This window comes from Acinonyx jubatus, chromosome C2 (assembly GCF_027475565.1).
Source record: "Acinonyx jubatus isolate Ajub_Pintada_27869175 chromosome C2, VMU_Ajub_asm_v1.0, whole genome shotgun sequence".
Classification (NCBI taxonomy): Eukaryota; Metazoa; Chordata; class Mammalia; order Carnivora; family Felidae; genus Acinonyx; species Acinonyx jubatus.
Window position 1 is genome coordinate 140,385,646 of NC_069384.1, and position 16,629 is coordinate 140,402,274.

General features: G+C 38.7%; 1 long non-coding RNA gene across 1 annotated transcript in view; it reads left to right on the forward strand.

The window, feature by feature from the left end:
- LOC113594163 (uncharacterized) overlaps positions 1–7,153 on the forward strand; it is a 303,171-nt gene extending 296,018 nt beyond the window's left edge. The window contains exon 9 of the long non-coding RNA XR_003414484.2: positions 6,880–7,153. This is a non-coding gene — a long non-coding RNA (uncharacterized LOC113594163). The remainder of the gene's footprint in view (positions 1–6,879) is intronic.
- Positions 7,154–16,629: the final 9,476 nt, after the last annotated feature.

The window sequence follows — 16,629 nt, forward strand, 5'->3', positions numbered from 1 at the left end:
TGTTGAGAGCTTTATTTGTGTAGAATTTCCCTAAATGGATTGGCAGGAAAAAAGTTGTTTCAAGAACTAATCCCAACACCCATGAACACCACGCCTTTGTCCTCACAAGCTTCCTACTGTAGGCGACAAATCATGATAGGTTGCATGTCACATGAATGCAGTTGGGAATATATAGGAAGAACCCTACCCTCCCACCAGCCAACCACCGACATAAGGTGAACATTCTTTGTAAAAATTCCTCCTACAAATTAAGGACAGTGTGTGTGGCTGCATATCCTTTCTCTGAACTTGAGGATAATACATGATCCACATCATCAAACAATTGCTTAGTCGTGTTTTTTTGACCATGTTTTTTCAGTGTATCTATCTACCTCCCTTTCTATCTATCCTTTTATCTATGTATTATCAATCTTTATGGACTTGAATTGAGATTCTAATTTCCCCAAACACAACTGTTAGAAGAGTGGATATTCTGAAAGTGTGTACAAACAATATACCTTTGAATAAGCCTTCATGAGCACAGAGGGAACATTCCCCCATTATTAGTCAGCTCTCAACTCCTCTCATCCCCATCTCTGCTGACCAAGTTTTATAATATAGCTGATGACCTTTCAAACACAAATCACACAAATCAAATGGCCCCTTCATTCGAAGCACAGGTTGAATTTTTTTTTTTTAAGCCTTTAAAGAAATACAGTAGATTTAAATAAAATCTCCAGGCAGGCTGTTCAGTCATGTCTGACCTTTTGTAAATATGATGAATCGAGTTCTAATGTAAACACTGTGCCCTGGTAGAGTTCTGCAGTGTGGAATGGCAGGTCTCAGGCAGAGGCAGATTGGTTTTGCTGAGCTCTTTCAGAAGGAAGAGAAAGGTGTGGGCCAACTGTCAATTCAGTGAAGCCTTGCCAGGGCTTTTTAATAAACCATTACTAGGCTATAGAATTCTTTCCAGGCTTTCAACTCTGCTCACATTTAACTGATCACACCCCGTCTTCACAGCTGCTTCTCACATAACATCCTTGAGCACTTGCTGGAGACAGAGTGGGGTTGAATTTCATCCAAGCATTAGATTTCCATTAAATTAAACAAAGAGCAAAAGGCAGGAGGGGAAAGGTATATTTAATGGAGATTGGGCATGCTGTCTGATTTATAGGTTCTCTGAGAAATCCTGCTCCTTTCTAGTCAGTTAACAAACGTCTGTTGAGCTGTGACTTGGGGAAGAGCAGAGCACAGCCCAGAGGCTTGGGGGCCAGTCCTAATACTTCTGGGAAGCGGGAGTGGGGGGGAGGGGGGGTGGCCCTGTCCCTTCTCTTTGCGTTGTTGTTGTTGTTGTTTTTTTTAATCTTTATAATCAAGATGCTAAATATGAAATTTTCTGGCTGTTTTGGGCTCCATGATTCTAGCGCAGAGGTTGATAGATGTTTCCCTGGAAAGGATGAGATAGGAAACATATTTGGCTTTGTGGGCCAAGAGACAAAAATCAAGATCTTGTGCAGGTATTTATGTGACAAGAGATAAAAGAAATGTCCATAAATTTTTATTGGGACATTTCACAATGCATTAATAATAATTGGGTATAACTTTTTTGAATTGCAGATCTTTTAATGAGGAGAATGGAATTCTTTCATCATTTTGTTTTGTTTTGTTGAAGTTGGATCACATCTTAATTAATTGGGATTCAAAGTTAATGTCCCCTGTCATTAGACTGATTGCAAATGCTTATCTGTAGAAATCCTTCTTAGCTCATGGGCCATGAAAACACCCATATTTGGCCCATGGGATATAGTGTGCCAACCTCTGCCTGGCGGTGCAAAAACCCTTAAAGGAAGTAACATGGGAACTGAATTGGAAGAAGGCATAAGACCACTGAAAAGGGAAGAATATGTCAGGCAGATGGGAAAGCATGAACAAAAGCATGGCAACAATTCATGGTAAACAACACAGGTCATAGGGCAATAGGAACCCAGGAAGGTGAGGGGATTGGTTCTAGATGAATAGATTCTCAGGCAAGTGTCACGCAAGAAACAAAATTCATTCTTCTAAAGCCAACTAATTAAAAATTATTTTGCCTAATCTGATTGAACTTTTGTACCCTTGTCACATTTTTTCTGTGGTTATTTTTGTGATTATTTGACTATTAGTCATTACCCATGGCAAGTTTACTTTTTTAGTGGATTTCTGTAGCTTCCAAAATTCTACATATCTGGTATCAAAATTTAGTCATTGAGCTCTGATGGCAGATATTAACAAGTAACTCTAGGGGCTCGGAGCACTTCTGAATCCTGATGTGATGAAGTAACGTGTCCTGTGATTAGTTTAAATGTCAGCAAATCAGCTAGTGATACACATGCAGGACGATTTTGATGTTGCTTATTCAGTGAAGTATTGTTATATGCTTTATTGATTTTCATATTATGGAATAGGTTTTCATTTTTAAGTAAGTATTTATATTTTAAATATTTAAGTAAATATTTATGTCAAATCTTCCCCTAAGTGGCCTGAAAATATGTACCCATTTCTATTGTATAGTTTATGAAAGCTTCACCAGTAGAACTGAAGCAATAATGCCCTACACTGGGTGGAACAAATGATTCGTAGTCCAGAAAAACATGTATCTCATCCTCTCTGTGATATTTGTCGTAGCCTGAGTTCTAGAAGGGCAGAGCCTGAGGCAAGGGTTAAAGTGCTTTGTTAGGGAGTTATAGTCTAGGGTGGGAGAGTGAGGGAAAGAGAAGGGCAAAAAAAGACATGAAACAATGTGAAGTGTTACATTACCTTGCTGGCTTTGGCTTTATAGTTAGCTAGGAAGAGATACTTTAGGAAGCTTGGCTAGTGCATCTACTGAGCCTAAATGATAGGCCTAAATGGCAGATAGTTTGGAGAAAGTCTGGCTCAGGAGAGTCAGTGAGAGGAATAAAGGAGGGGAAGTTTATCAACCCTGCTTCTTCCCGTCTCTTGCTTCTCATTGGTTAAAATTTATCTCACGGCAAGTTAACTTCCCCACACTTCTGAATTGCATCACGTTGCCCTTCGTGTGTCTTCTTGGACTGCCAGGTCTTCTCACCTCCTGTGTGGGGTTTCACATAAGTCCAGAAATGGTGGAGATCCAGAAACTCCAGTATGTTGATACTTGGGCCAAGTGTATGGCAATCACCCAGGGGGAGGGTTAACATTCCCAGGAGGAGTGACTGGTCAGCTCCTGGTGGTGGTAGCATAGTCTGACAGGTAGGCAGTCAGTGGAGTTTGTATCTGATACAAGGTCTTTAGTCAAATGCCAAGTTAACTTTACATAAGAGTTGCTGCTAAAAAGAGAGAGATTTATAGGCTAGAGGTGAGACTGAACCAAAACTAAAAGTTTTGGTAAAATTCACATTTCTGTAGAAGTAGCAAATGACCATTCCTCACAAAGCAATTAATAACAACAAGATACAAAGATAAAAGCCTGAGAGTCAAATGCTTGGGACCATTAGTGAGCTGGTCTGACTGGAGTTTTCTCAGTGTTGTTTATTTAACTCCTTTGGTTGCTTACCCACTTTTCCTTTTGCTTTTGTCTGTATCGTTTATGAAACAACCATGATTTAGCTCAAGTCTCATGGCTCCTCCACATTCCCTCATATTTCAGGGAATGCTGTCACAACCCCTACTCTGGAGACTGGATCTTGATTAGATCCAACCAATCAGGGAGAGTGTATGTTTCTTGCTGGTAACTGGTTGAGAGATGGGCATGTGACCCATCTAGGCTCAAGGAGAAGAGCTGAGAGCTCTGGGAGTTTCCTTGTTCCTTAGAAGGAAATATGGGTAAATATTGTGTCAGATCTGAGTGTGATGCTTGGATCAGCTGTAACCATCCTGGGGCCATGAGGGAAACAAGACTGAGGGTGAAGGAAAGGCCCTCAGCGGAGATGCAACTGGGAGAGAAGTAAAGGACGTTGGTTTTGGATGAGATTTGTTCCATTATGTCAACCCAAACCAGAGCCTCCCCTACCCCTGCACTTCCTGTTATGGAAGAGAATACTTTTTTCTTATTATTTAAGAATATTTGAGTCAGGTCTAGGTTATTTGCAACCAAATCCTTCTGAAAAAGAATTAAATACCCAGCCCATGGTAAAACATCTTGAGGGGCAACTGAACTGTCCTTTGTTCAAAAGACTGTGATGGAATAAATACAAGTAGGTCTTTATTTCTCACAGGTTAGGAGGCATAGAGGGACTCCTATATGTCAGTTGGATGCAGCAGAAGCAGAGTCACATAAAAGGACATTTTTTTTTAATCTCCAGGCTCTATCCTTTTGCCAACTTTTCTTTTCCTACTATAGGCAGAGATAATGATAAATACCTTAGTGGTCAATTGTAAAGATGCAATGAGGTGTTATATATAAAGCCCTTAGGATAGTGCATTCGATGAATGTCTTCTTTTCCTTACAGCATGCTTGTTGACATTCCTTACATGAACAAAAAAGTACTTTTTCTACCATGGCAGAGATTTCGGCTTTTTCTAAATGACTATGTGTGGGGGTCTTATAAAAAAGATGCTAACTTTACCTCATTCAGACCACACCCGACAAGCAGTAGAGCACTTCCCAATCATGAGATTCTGTTATTTTGTGATCACTCTGACTCTGCTAAAGGCAAATATTTGACCATTTGATATCTTTTCATATTTATGTTATAGAACTTTAGCCATAGATAAGGATTACTATCCAGTGTATGAATGATACATTTTGGGGATATGTCTACTCATATGATCTTGGCTCATTTCTAAAAGAAGAGAACTTCATGTATGCTAATATCCTAGAGTTAACAATTAGTTATATTCTTCCATCAAAATTCAATTTTAAAACTTGTTTGCACTAGGCTATGTTGACAGGGCATAAACAATTTATGTGAAACATGCTTGGTACTTGTTTGATTGAGCAGTTTGAAGTTTTGGAATTTCTTTGGCTTAATCAACCTGGCTGGACATATTCCATATTGGATATGACTTTACAACGATGCTCCATAAACTGACTCCTCAACCTACACTCTGTCCAGCTTTTTCTTTTAGTATAGTCCCTGAGAATCACCCATTACTGTTCTCTCTCATATTCTCCACTCCAATGGGAGAGCCACATTTGGCTAGCTTATTCACTCATGTCTCCACAGACCCTGCCTCCAAGTAGGCTAGAACAGTGTGGTCAGTCAGCTGGAGAGTATAGCAGGCCTCAGAAAATGGTGGTTGTAGATGATAATGAGCCACTAGTAATGTGTATTTGAACATGTCTTTTTGTACAAAAGTAATATGTTGTCATTACAGGTCTTTTAGAAAAGGGGGGGAACATAACAAAACACCCATTTAGAGACAGCTATTTTAAACATTTGGTTGTCTGTCAAAACCTTTTCTTTCTTTCTTTCTTTCTTTCTTTCTTTCTTTCTTTCTTTCTTTCTTTATTTCTTTCTTTCTTTCTCTCTCTCTTTCTCTTTCTCCCTCCCTCCCTCCCTCTGTCCCTCCCTCCCTCCCTTCCTTTCTTCCTCCCTTCCTCCCTCCCTCCCTTTCTATACACAAAAATATATATGCAAAGAGTTTTTGTAAGAATGAGGAGCTTGGATCAAAATATTTATGCTAGCTCATATTCTTCTTTTTCCCTTTTCATCTGTAGATTTCTTTCTAGATATGTTTATTTTCAAAGGTTGCATGCACGCTATCATCATTATGCATTATAACTTATTTAATCTATTTCTAATGTCTCTATTGATGGAGATTCATATTATTTTCCCTCTATCATCACTGTGCTTTATAACTTATTTAATCTATTTCTTATTCCTCTGTTGATAGGGATTCATATTATTTTATACTTTTTTTCATTACAAACTATTGAAATGAAAATACTGGTATGTATATTGCACATTGTCTTTATGATTATCTCCCTGGTAAGCCTAGGAGAATCTACTGAAAGCTATTAGAAAAAATAAAAGCACTGAGCAAGGTGGCCAGTTACAAAATGAATATATCAAAATCAATAGCTTTGTTAATATACCAACAGGAACTGGTTAGAAATTTTAATGGAAAAGGAGATACCATTCACAATAGTAACAAAAGCGTAAACTACATGGGAATAAATAGTAAGTGTCTAAGACCTATGTGAACAGAGTCACATTCTTTATCTAGAAAATATATGGAGAGAAAGAAATATCTGTTCATGTAATTGGGGAAATCAGTATTGTTAAGGATGTAAATTCTCCTCAATTAAATCTATTCTGCCAACCCAATCCTCGTGGAAATCCCAACGGTATTTTTATGTGGGTAGATGCAGGAGAGGACTGAACACAGTGTTTCTGCAATCCACCTGCAGAGACTGGATTATGAGAGGGAGCTGAGCACACACACCTGTCTCCCATTCCCACTTCAAATTCCTAGAAATGACACAAAGCCTAGTATTTAAAAACAAACCCATAGAAATGCTGGTGACCAGAAGGAATCCTCTGGATGGACATATATTACAAGAAATAGCTGAAATAGTTCAGATTGGATTGAAATGGGAAACCCCTGGGATACAACATCAACAGAGTGTAGGATCAGTTTCAAGAGGGGTTCAGAGTCAGGAGAGGCAGGTAGAGGAGGAAGAAGAGGCCAGGGAATAACCCTCAGAATGACTATTTGAGGTGCCAGGGAAGAAGCCAGGAGGCTCAGTTTTATTCCCTTCCCCAAATTGGGCCAAACAGTAGACAGTAGAAATATAGTCTTGTCCCTATCCCTGGCAGAAGTGATCAGTAAGGTCACTTGAGCCTGGAGAAAGGGCAGTGCCTGAGGTAGCTGCTGACATCTCATGGAGGAGAGGACCCCAAAGCTAGTAAGAAACTGCAAGCCTGTGCTGCCTGGCAGAATATTCTTCTCTCTTCACAGTGAACAATGACCAGTGCAGTATTCTCAGGTGGGCTAACAGAGAATCTCAAAGGCAAGGATGCGTATGCTACCAAGAGTCACTAAACTGTTCGGTAAGTCTAACATCATGAAAGAAAGCCTCCACGATCAACAAATGGAAGAATGAACACAAATGACCAGAATTAATAGCAAACAGAGAAAGAAAACTATGTTTTAGACTTTTCTCATGAGTCAATTTAACCTACCTTGTTCTTTTACATACGTGTATTGTATTCTAAAATGTGTAGCACATTATCTAACCATTACCTTGTTGAAGGCATTGGAATACTGCATCCAATTTTCTATTATTATAAGTAATATACAAAAATGATCCTTTTATAAGCCTCTTTGAATGTATATGAGTATGAGAAAGAAATATCTTCAGAGAAATGTGATAAGAAACTAAATCTTATCTAAACCACTAAATCACTAAAGCATCAACTAGTTCAATATATTTATTAAAGAGGAGACGTATCAGCTATTCTATGATAAAAGATATTTTGTGATGATATTCTTTAAATTGTGATTATTTATTACATACCAATCCTGTACAGCAGTGACCTAATTAAATAGCTTTGGGAAGCATTCACAAATATTTTTTTTCCCCTGGCAGGAATTAATGCCATTTCAAACTAGACATTCTTATTTTATTTTCAAGTTTTATTTTGATACAGGCAAGACTCTTGTTATACATGCCTCAACATTTTTAAAACTATGAGTATTCTATCCATGTTCCATGGAATAATTCAACGTGGAGCAGAATTTGGGGCCTTCATTCACTTGGTCACCTGTAACGTAGAATTGATTCAAAACTGTTTTTGGAGGAAAAGCTTGACTGGCCCTGCCTTTGGGATGATGGGAAAAAAGGAAACTTTGTAAGTTACACAATTCTTCCTGAGCAGTTGATTTGCTTCCTTTCTTACAAGCACTGTGAATTGTGTAGCTGACCTGCTTTTCCTTTTCCCATTGGCTGCCAGCCACACTGTGGGTCACAAGCTCACACCATGATGTGCATTTTAAACTTTATTTCTATTGTTTATGTCTCTTATGTATTTTTCTTTTTAATTCTTCTTTCACTCCACTTTTAGTTTTGCTATTTCTTGCATTTAAATTTCTTCCTATACACCCTTGTAAATTACTTCTGAAACAAAGTGTGATAAGGATGAATAAATAGTATAAGCCTTGACCAAATAAAAAATAATAAACATACAAGCTATACTTCTTAATGAGTATTGACACCTTCAAAATATTTATCTCGAGAGACCATAAGCTAGTTGCCTTTGATGTTACCACTGATGAAAACATCTTTGAAATTTCTCTTTTAGAATTTCATCCTAAGATATTGGCACAGCGTATAAACATTTCCCATGGTCATAAGACTTTGTGGGTCATTGTTGTTTTTGGAAAAAGCCTGGAGTGTTTCATGGTGAAACCTGCTAACCTGGATGGCTCATTAAACTGGGTAATCAAGTTGGCTCTTTTTATGTGTTTTTTTGTCTTGTTTTGTTTTCAAATATAAGATACACTATAAAGTCATGAGCCTTTTAAAAAGAATGTAGTTAATAAACCGGCTTTAAGAGTGTATCCCATAGAATAGCTTTACGTGAGTTTGCATTGTTAGGAGAAGGGAATGACCTTTTAGGAAGTGCATTAATTTCGGTGTATTTGTTCTTAATGTGTTTTTCAAAAACCTCTCACCACCCCCGAACCCCAACCCCAACCCAACCCCACAACCTGAAGTAAAAAGACAAGGTTCAGTAAAAGGTTAGTCATGGTGATGAATGCTTCACAAGGAAAGTACATGCAGGTGGACTCCCTTCATATTCCATATGAATACAGAAAGCTTCTTGGGACCCCGTGCATTTTTCCACCATTCTCTAACTCATGTAGATGTCACAGGAGACATGTAAGTTTTGTCATATATGCTGGGGGCACAGAGCTCCATGCTTTCTTTTGATTGCTACTAAGAAGTATCATGTAGTTATTTATAGATGGGAATGCTGAAACCATTTTGCCCCTAACGAAGGACTGTTTGTGAAGTTCGGCTCATGTTCTAGTCCTTTAACTGCTGCCCATGGCAGGAGGCCTCTTCTGCCTTATGCTGCATGTTTACTGTCACTACTGTAGTGTCCGTGATATTATAGCATGTTGCAACTGGGAGGAGCCTTAGAGATTAACCAGTGTGTTGGGCTACAGGTTGATATAAAACTATGGGGCACACTGAGGTGTATCATTGGAAGGTCTTATGCTTTGCATTAACTTTGATGCTTCAAGAGCTGTGAAACACACTTAAAATAAATAACCTTGGAGAAGGTGGTTTAAGAGAAGGGGATCCCAGTTTCATCATAGACAAGTTTGGGGGTCCAGTGAAAGAGGGGATAGGGACTGAAAGGACCAGGAACCATGACAAAGTGACAAGGTGATGATGTGTGCAATATGGCCCAAGAAGATTTCCATGTCTAATTTGAAGGATATGATATAACTAATTAAATATGGAGGATTAAAAGGGCGTCATGCAATACCAAATCTTATAAGAAATGGGGGTAAAACATCATAGCAGGGGATGATGATCTGGGGAGTGGGGCTTTGCTGGACTAAAACCTCTTGTATGCAGACAGCGTGCTGAGTGGCACGCAGAGTTTTTCCTGACCAGATTGAATTGGAGTTGCCAAAAGAAATGCTCAGCGTCTCTTTGGATTAGACCAAGTTGGATTAAGAGATGTCCTTTGGCACCAATATCACAGTCTCATCCCTAGATTGTAAAATATACAGGGAGAAGTGGTCCAGTGGGCAACATCATCCACAATTTTAGACTTGATGCCACCGAAACCAAAGAGATGAATGCCAAAAATGAATCCAGTTGGGGCAGAGCTCGAGTCACCAGCTGGTCTCTCTCTACTCCCATTTCTGCTTGAGGGCTTCCTGTCCAAAGTAGGGAAATCCCCTTTTGTAACTATACTGAGGTTCAAAACATTCTGCCCATGGGCTCATTGATGTTGACAAGCTCTCCTGTTCTCTGCTTTGTTTAGATTTCCTTGTAACACTTTGAAACACTTAGGATCTGCAACTATTGTTTCTCATTTCTGTAAAAGAATTCTGCCTGTCATAATGCTGATACTCTAGATATTATATTTCAGAGCAATTATCTAGTCCACCCCTTTGCCCTCCTGCTTCGTAAACATCATCTGAAATGTGCCGTAATTGAATAGGAATGAATGCTGATTAACCCTCACCTACCCTTTGTAGTGTCTAGATTTTGAGTTAATTGATTGTCTGTACTTATTAGCAATTTACTTGTGGAAAAATGATTCTGTGGCTTTTTCTGTGCTCCTAAGAGAAGGATATGATAGAGGGTGAGGAGCGAGTTGTAGCTGCTGGGGAGACAGCAACTGGAGAAAAGGGAAAAGAAGAACCACTTTACTTTCTACCTTTCTTTCCTGGCTCTTCAGTTTTGAGTCCTGCAAAACCATTTGTAGGATGTGTTTGTGAATAAGAACATCAACTTTTTAATATTGAAGGTACATGTTTTGAAATCCCAGCTAGCTGGCCTTGGACCCGTCACTTAACCTTTCTAAGACTTTTTCCTTCTTCTATAAAATAGAGACAGAAACAGTGTCTATATTATATGGCCATTGTGAGTATTAAATGAGGTGAATTAAACATGCTGAGGTCAGCGCCTGGCATTTCGTAGTTTCTCAGTAAATGTCAACTATTAATTTCTCGTGCCCTAAGTAAGTGTATTTGCTGTACATTTTAAAAATGTGTTTGGAATATGGAAGTTGGGGACAAAAAGAGAGGGAGAACATATATAACTACTCCCTTAGAACTACTGGAATATAGAAAATCACACTGAATGCTATGGAGGATGTGGCATTTGACTACAAAAGATCCATCAGGCTTCATTTGAGTCAGGTAAAGAAGCTCATATGTTTTGCTTTCCTGCTATAATCTGCATGGGATTGACACAAATTGGGGCACAGCTGTATCACTGACTCCTGGTGACAATGTCTGTACCGTGCCCTCGTCTTCTTAAGGACTTTTCCTCTCCTTCGAATTCTGGTCATGTGCTCTGAATTGGAGTTGCCATGTTTTCAAATGGCACATTTTCCGGCCACCAGGATTGTGCATGGGTGGATGCTTGAATGAGACCAGGCTAGTCGTAATTCTCCCTAAAGCAGTGGTTCTCAGTGGGAGGAGATTTTGCCACCTCATCCAGGGCGTTTAACAGTGTATGGAGACATTTGTGACTGTCATGATTTGGGAATGCCACTGGCATCCATGGAGTAGAGGTCGGTGGTGATTCTAAATATACCACAATGCTGAGCATAGATCATCACAACAAAGAATTAAATTATCCAAACTAAAGTGTCAGTAATATTGCTGTTGAGAAACCCTCCCCTAAAGAATTCTGCACCAGCAGCTGGTAGATGGGGTTCTCATATCCCAAGACTGTAATATTAGAGTGGGGACCATGCCCTTCATCATCTGGAGAAGTCAGATGATTTTTACGCCGAAAAGAAGAAAAGGAGTCTTGACTTTGTTCAAATCTTTGATTCCAGTCTCCCTAAAAGCCAGTTCCAATTCTTTCTTCTTAGGCTTTGTTTATGGGGATAAATAAATTCTCCTATTTTGTTTAAACTAGTTCAAGTTGGGTTTCTGTCACTTGTAACCTAATAGCTTTCATACATTGTGTATGTGTGCTGAATACAACCCTCCATCCAATTTAGTGAGGATAGTGCCATCAAATTTGAGTCTCTTCTCCTGTGGTGGGTTGTTTCTGCACTGCCATCTATTAGCTCTTACCCTTGGACTATTCAATCTCTCCAAGCTTTAGCTCTCTTCTTCAAAGCGGGTACAGTAATACCCTGGATGACAGATACTGAGATATTTTATCTAATGTGCAGAGGATGATGCATAGAATACCGTAAGTGCCCATTAAATGTAAATTCTCTGCCTTTGCATCATTTACATACCATGGAATAATTCATTTAAACATTTTTTAAATGTTTATTTAGTTTTGAGAGAGAGAGAGACAGAGGCAGAGACAGAGACAAGCAGGAGAAAGGCAGAGAGAGATGGAGACAGGGAATCTGAAGCAGGCTCCAGGCTCTGAGCTGTCAGCACAGGGTCTGATGTGGAGCTCGAACTCACCCACCATGAGATCATGACCTGAGCTGAAGTCAGATGCTTAACCGACTGAGCCACCCAGGCAGCCCAGCAATAACTCATTGTAAAGGAAATACTTTGGATTATTTCATGGACACTTGTTGTGGGGTATTGGAATTTGGTACTTTGGATAAAAGTCTTGAGATTTAGAAAGAAGTCTGGCTTAAACTATCAGAAATTGAGATAGACGGGCCCGAAAATGCTGAAAATGTAAAACATTTGAAATGATAAAAATACAAAAACCTACAAAAATGGTGTCTGCTTGCCGCCAAACAGATATGCAGTTTTTCTTCTAAAGAAGCAAGAGAGAGAGTTGGCCATGTATGTTGTAGTAACTCCTTCCATTTTTCCCTGAGACACATAATTTTTAGCGTATATAAGGTAGGCAACTTGATTCATTTTTTGGTTTTTGAGGTTATTTTGCAAACACTATTCCTAGAAGGTTCATATTTAACAGATTACTCATCTTTTTAATGGCACAGTGTCTCTTCCCCAGTGCTTCTTTAGGAATTCTATGGGAAAGCAAGATCAGGTAAGCCCAAATGGCTTCCTAGAAGAGATTCATGTTTTGTAACACTGGAATAAAAAATGGATTTCGATATTTTTGAAAAGATGAATTTAGGTATTCTTCCTGGAGATCTGTTCACTTTGGAAATCTTAAAATTATAGCCCTAAAATGTAAATTTGTAGCAAGAAGTAGCTTGATATAGTACAGTAATTTCAGGATTTTTTTCTTCTTAATGCCAAAAAAGACTTGTATTTTGAAAGATGTTTTACTAAACTACATTCTTTAAATAGTAATTTATTAGCTCCAACTGTGTTATTACTGGTTTTCCATTTAAACATGAATCCAGATTTAGACCAATCATCCAAGTTTATCATAATATTATGAAAATGCATAAATCATTACTTCCGTTATAATGCCGCTACATAATGAAGTTAAGTAAGAATACAGCAGAAAACACAATTCCTTGTTATGGGTAACTTTATTTTAGCTGCCTCTCTGATTTTAGTCTGAGTGCATAGGTTCTACTTAGATGGGGGTGTCTTCCGGACTTGGGTCAGGGTCAGGTCCATCAATCATGTCCCAGAAAATCCTATGGTGAGGTAGGTTGTTACATCACAATAATTTTTGGAATCTTTTAAAGAATATTTTCAGTTTCTGGGCAGCATGAGAGCATCCATGTTACTATTCTGAGTTTATAGAATTCCAGGTAAAGCAAAGAAAGTCGATTTTTAAATTTTTCTTCCATAGCTTATGAGCAAATTCCCAAGTTCCAGATCTCTAAAAATAGCAACTAACTTATCAGCTTGCACTTTTCCTCATTCACTAACCTGGAACCCTAAGCTGACAATCATTGGCTTAGCATAAAAAGAAAAAAAGAAACCAGTTGAAAATTGCAATCTCATTCCAGTCCAGTTATTAATAAACCAGTTTAAAGCACCACTTTCTGTCTCTGATCAACTTTAGTTCCATTAGTGTAAACATGAAGACTTGAACTGGATAACATCCCTGGGTCACTCCCAGCAATGGTTAAAGTCTCCTTCCTGTAAGAACCTTTGCCACTTGCTCAGCATTATGCTAGTTGCTCGACATGCATTATGTAACTCCGTTTAGCTGTCTCAGCAACACTAAGGGATAGGTATTATTAATTTCTCCATCTTGTAGGTAAGGAGACTAAGGCTAACGTAGGTTAATCAAAGTACTTTGCAAGAATCCTCACAGCTAGTAAAGTAGTGGGAGCTAAGACTTGTTCCTATAGTAGCATCCAGACTTGAATCTAGATTCTGTTTTACTATGTAACTTGTACTTGTCCATGATGGGAAGACTAATAAATGATCATTGTGTCTTTTTACATAGACTTCTAGTGGAGTTTCCATTGATCACAGGACAACAGGTACCACTTCCAGAATCCCCTGCTAGGTGCTGATTAGCCCCAGGAGGACAACTCTGCTACTGAGCTGTCTGGTGGCCTTGTAGTTTCCACATTGACTGATGTGGCTTTTATATTTCATATGACCTCAGCATATCCCTGTCATTCCTGCTTTCTTTAATGCCATTCTGTTTTCCTTACCAAAGTTTTGGGGGATAGGAATTTGTTCTTTGAATAATCAATCCTGTCACAAACCCTTTGCATCCTGAACACTGATACTAGTCAGAGTATTAGAGATGGGTGGCATTTTAGAAATGTGGGCAACATAAGTACGATTTTATATTTTGCCCAGGGTAAATTCAGTGGTCCTGATAAAATCTGAGGGTTTACTTATAGTATTTCTTTACAGATTGGAGAAAAGGATGTTTTGCTTATGTGTGTTTGGTAAAGCTTTCTATTTATAGACAACAAGTTTGTGTTCAAATCTACACCTTTCAAATTAGGGCCTGGTTGGAGTTTCATTGGCATTACAGATATCTAAGATAATATGCCCGGATGAGCAAGCTGTTGTTTAATATTTAATGAGAAATTTATAGCATTAATCCTCATCTCAAGCTAAACAAATGAACTTGATTCAGATGAGGTGTTCGCTTTGTACTCATTACCTTCAGCTGCTGTGCCCTGATGCTTTTCTCTTCATAACAAACCTTTTTTGGGTTTTGTTGACTTTACTTTAGGAAGTACATTTTCTTAACTTTTAATATTCCTCAGTCTGTTTACATTTGTAGTAGATTCAGTTATTGTTCCCATTTTCCCCCTTTCCCAGTAATGTTACAATTCCTTCTCCTTGACTTTGGACTCGATCTTATGATTTGTCTTGGCCAGTGGGAAGTTGCCACATGCAACATGAGAAAGGGCTTTAAATATCCCTATGCTCTTGGGTGATGTTTTTTGCACCCCTGCCGTCTCCACGAGAAGAACATTCTCTAGTGAGCCTATGATCAGTGGAGCAGCCCTACAGATCTGCAGCCTGAAGCAGAGGCATCCCAGCCAACCCAGAGATACTTGAGAAAAAGTAATTATTTTAAGAAATTGAATCTTTGAGTGATTTGTTACATGGCAATCGTTGACTGACAGAATGTTTTTCTAATCTGTTTCCATGGTGTACTCAGGAGGGCATTGGGTAAATAAAGCAGAATTTTGAACTTTTATCATTATTCTGCCACTATCTTGGTGGTTTTATACATGTTACTCATCCTTTTGAATTTTAGCCTACTCTCCTCCTCAGTGAAACAATTGCCTTGAGGCAGGGGCAGAAAACAGAGCTCTTAGTCAGTTCAGAATACCTGTGGGAATATTACCAAAGTAGTATTGGAGTGAAATTTTTAAAATAATGAAGTGGCACGCATAAATCAATGGGACCTACCCTTCTGATAGGAAGGAATTTGCATATCCTTTCAGCAGGAAAACAGAAGTGTTTAGAAGATTTACTGATGGAAAAGGAGGGATTTGATATGTAGCTACCATTTTATCTATCATCAATCTGGCAAGGCAGAATCATTGAATGATGTCATGGTGGAAATCACCAGAGACATTGATGATGTTTCTCTGCATGCCTTATCCCTTTGATTGTTTATGATTTATTCACTTTTAGAAGAATCTAAATAAAAAGGTTTATCTATTTCCCAGTCGTGAATCAAAGCCTTCATCACTTTCCTTTATCAGCTCAATTTAGCCAGTTCTACATTTCTGTTGTCAGAATCTGAATACTAAAATGCATTCAGTTTAAACTAATCCACAAATTAGATTTATGATTCACTAATTTAAAATTCCAGAGGTGGAGCAGCCTTTGGGCATAGTTAAACCGTGATCTTGAATCTGTTTTTCAGCAACTCTCTTTGCTTTACCCTCCCTGTGTATCGGGCTCATCCCTGGGCTGACTTCCTTATGGTCATAAGATGGCCACCAGCAAGAACTCAGAGTATGTGCATCTATGTTTATATCAGGGATGCAAAGCACAAGACTTCCCACAATCATGTGAACAAAAGTCTTCATCCTCTCTCTTAATTTCTCCTAATTCAATCACTTTGGCAAGAAGTATGGGATTCTCTTAATTGGCTTAGCCCCATTGGGATACATTCTGGAGCTTGGTGTGGGTCAGAGTCACATTGCTGCTACACAATGGGGATGGCCGAGAGCGAATGCTGGAGAAGTAAATACACTGTCCTCTACACAGTAAAATATGTGTATTTAATTTATTTCAGTGTGTGAAATAGCTAAAATGTGTTGTGACCGTTCTTGGAAATGGTTAACTGACCGAAGCCTTCACACATTAACATTTTGGAATATAAGTGCTGCTAGAATCCAAATTTGCAGGATTTCCTAGGACTTTATAAAGTTGCATCTTGTCAGTGATATGACACATTGGACTTGGAAATGCAGGAGGTCATGAAAAATTGCTAACTTGTTCAACAATGTGCGGGATGGAGACTGTCCTCATTTTTCTTTGGCAAATTGTTCTCAGGGCAAATAAATTGTAGCGTTTTGAAGAGTCGAGTAGCAGTTTGTTGAAAAGGCAGTCATTGTTTCCAAAGAGATTTATTTATTTAACAAACACTTACATAGCATTTACTATTTGCCAGCCATACTACTAAGCACTTTCCAAATATTAACTCACAGATTTCTGTTTCTG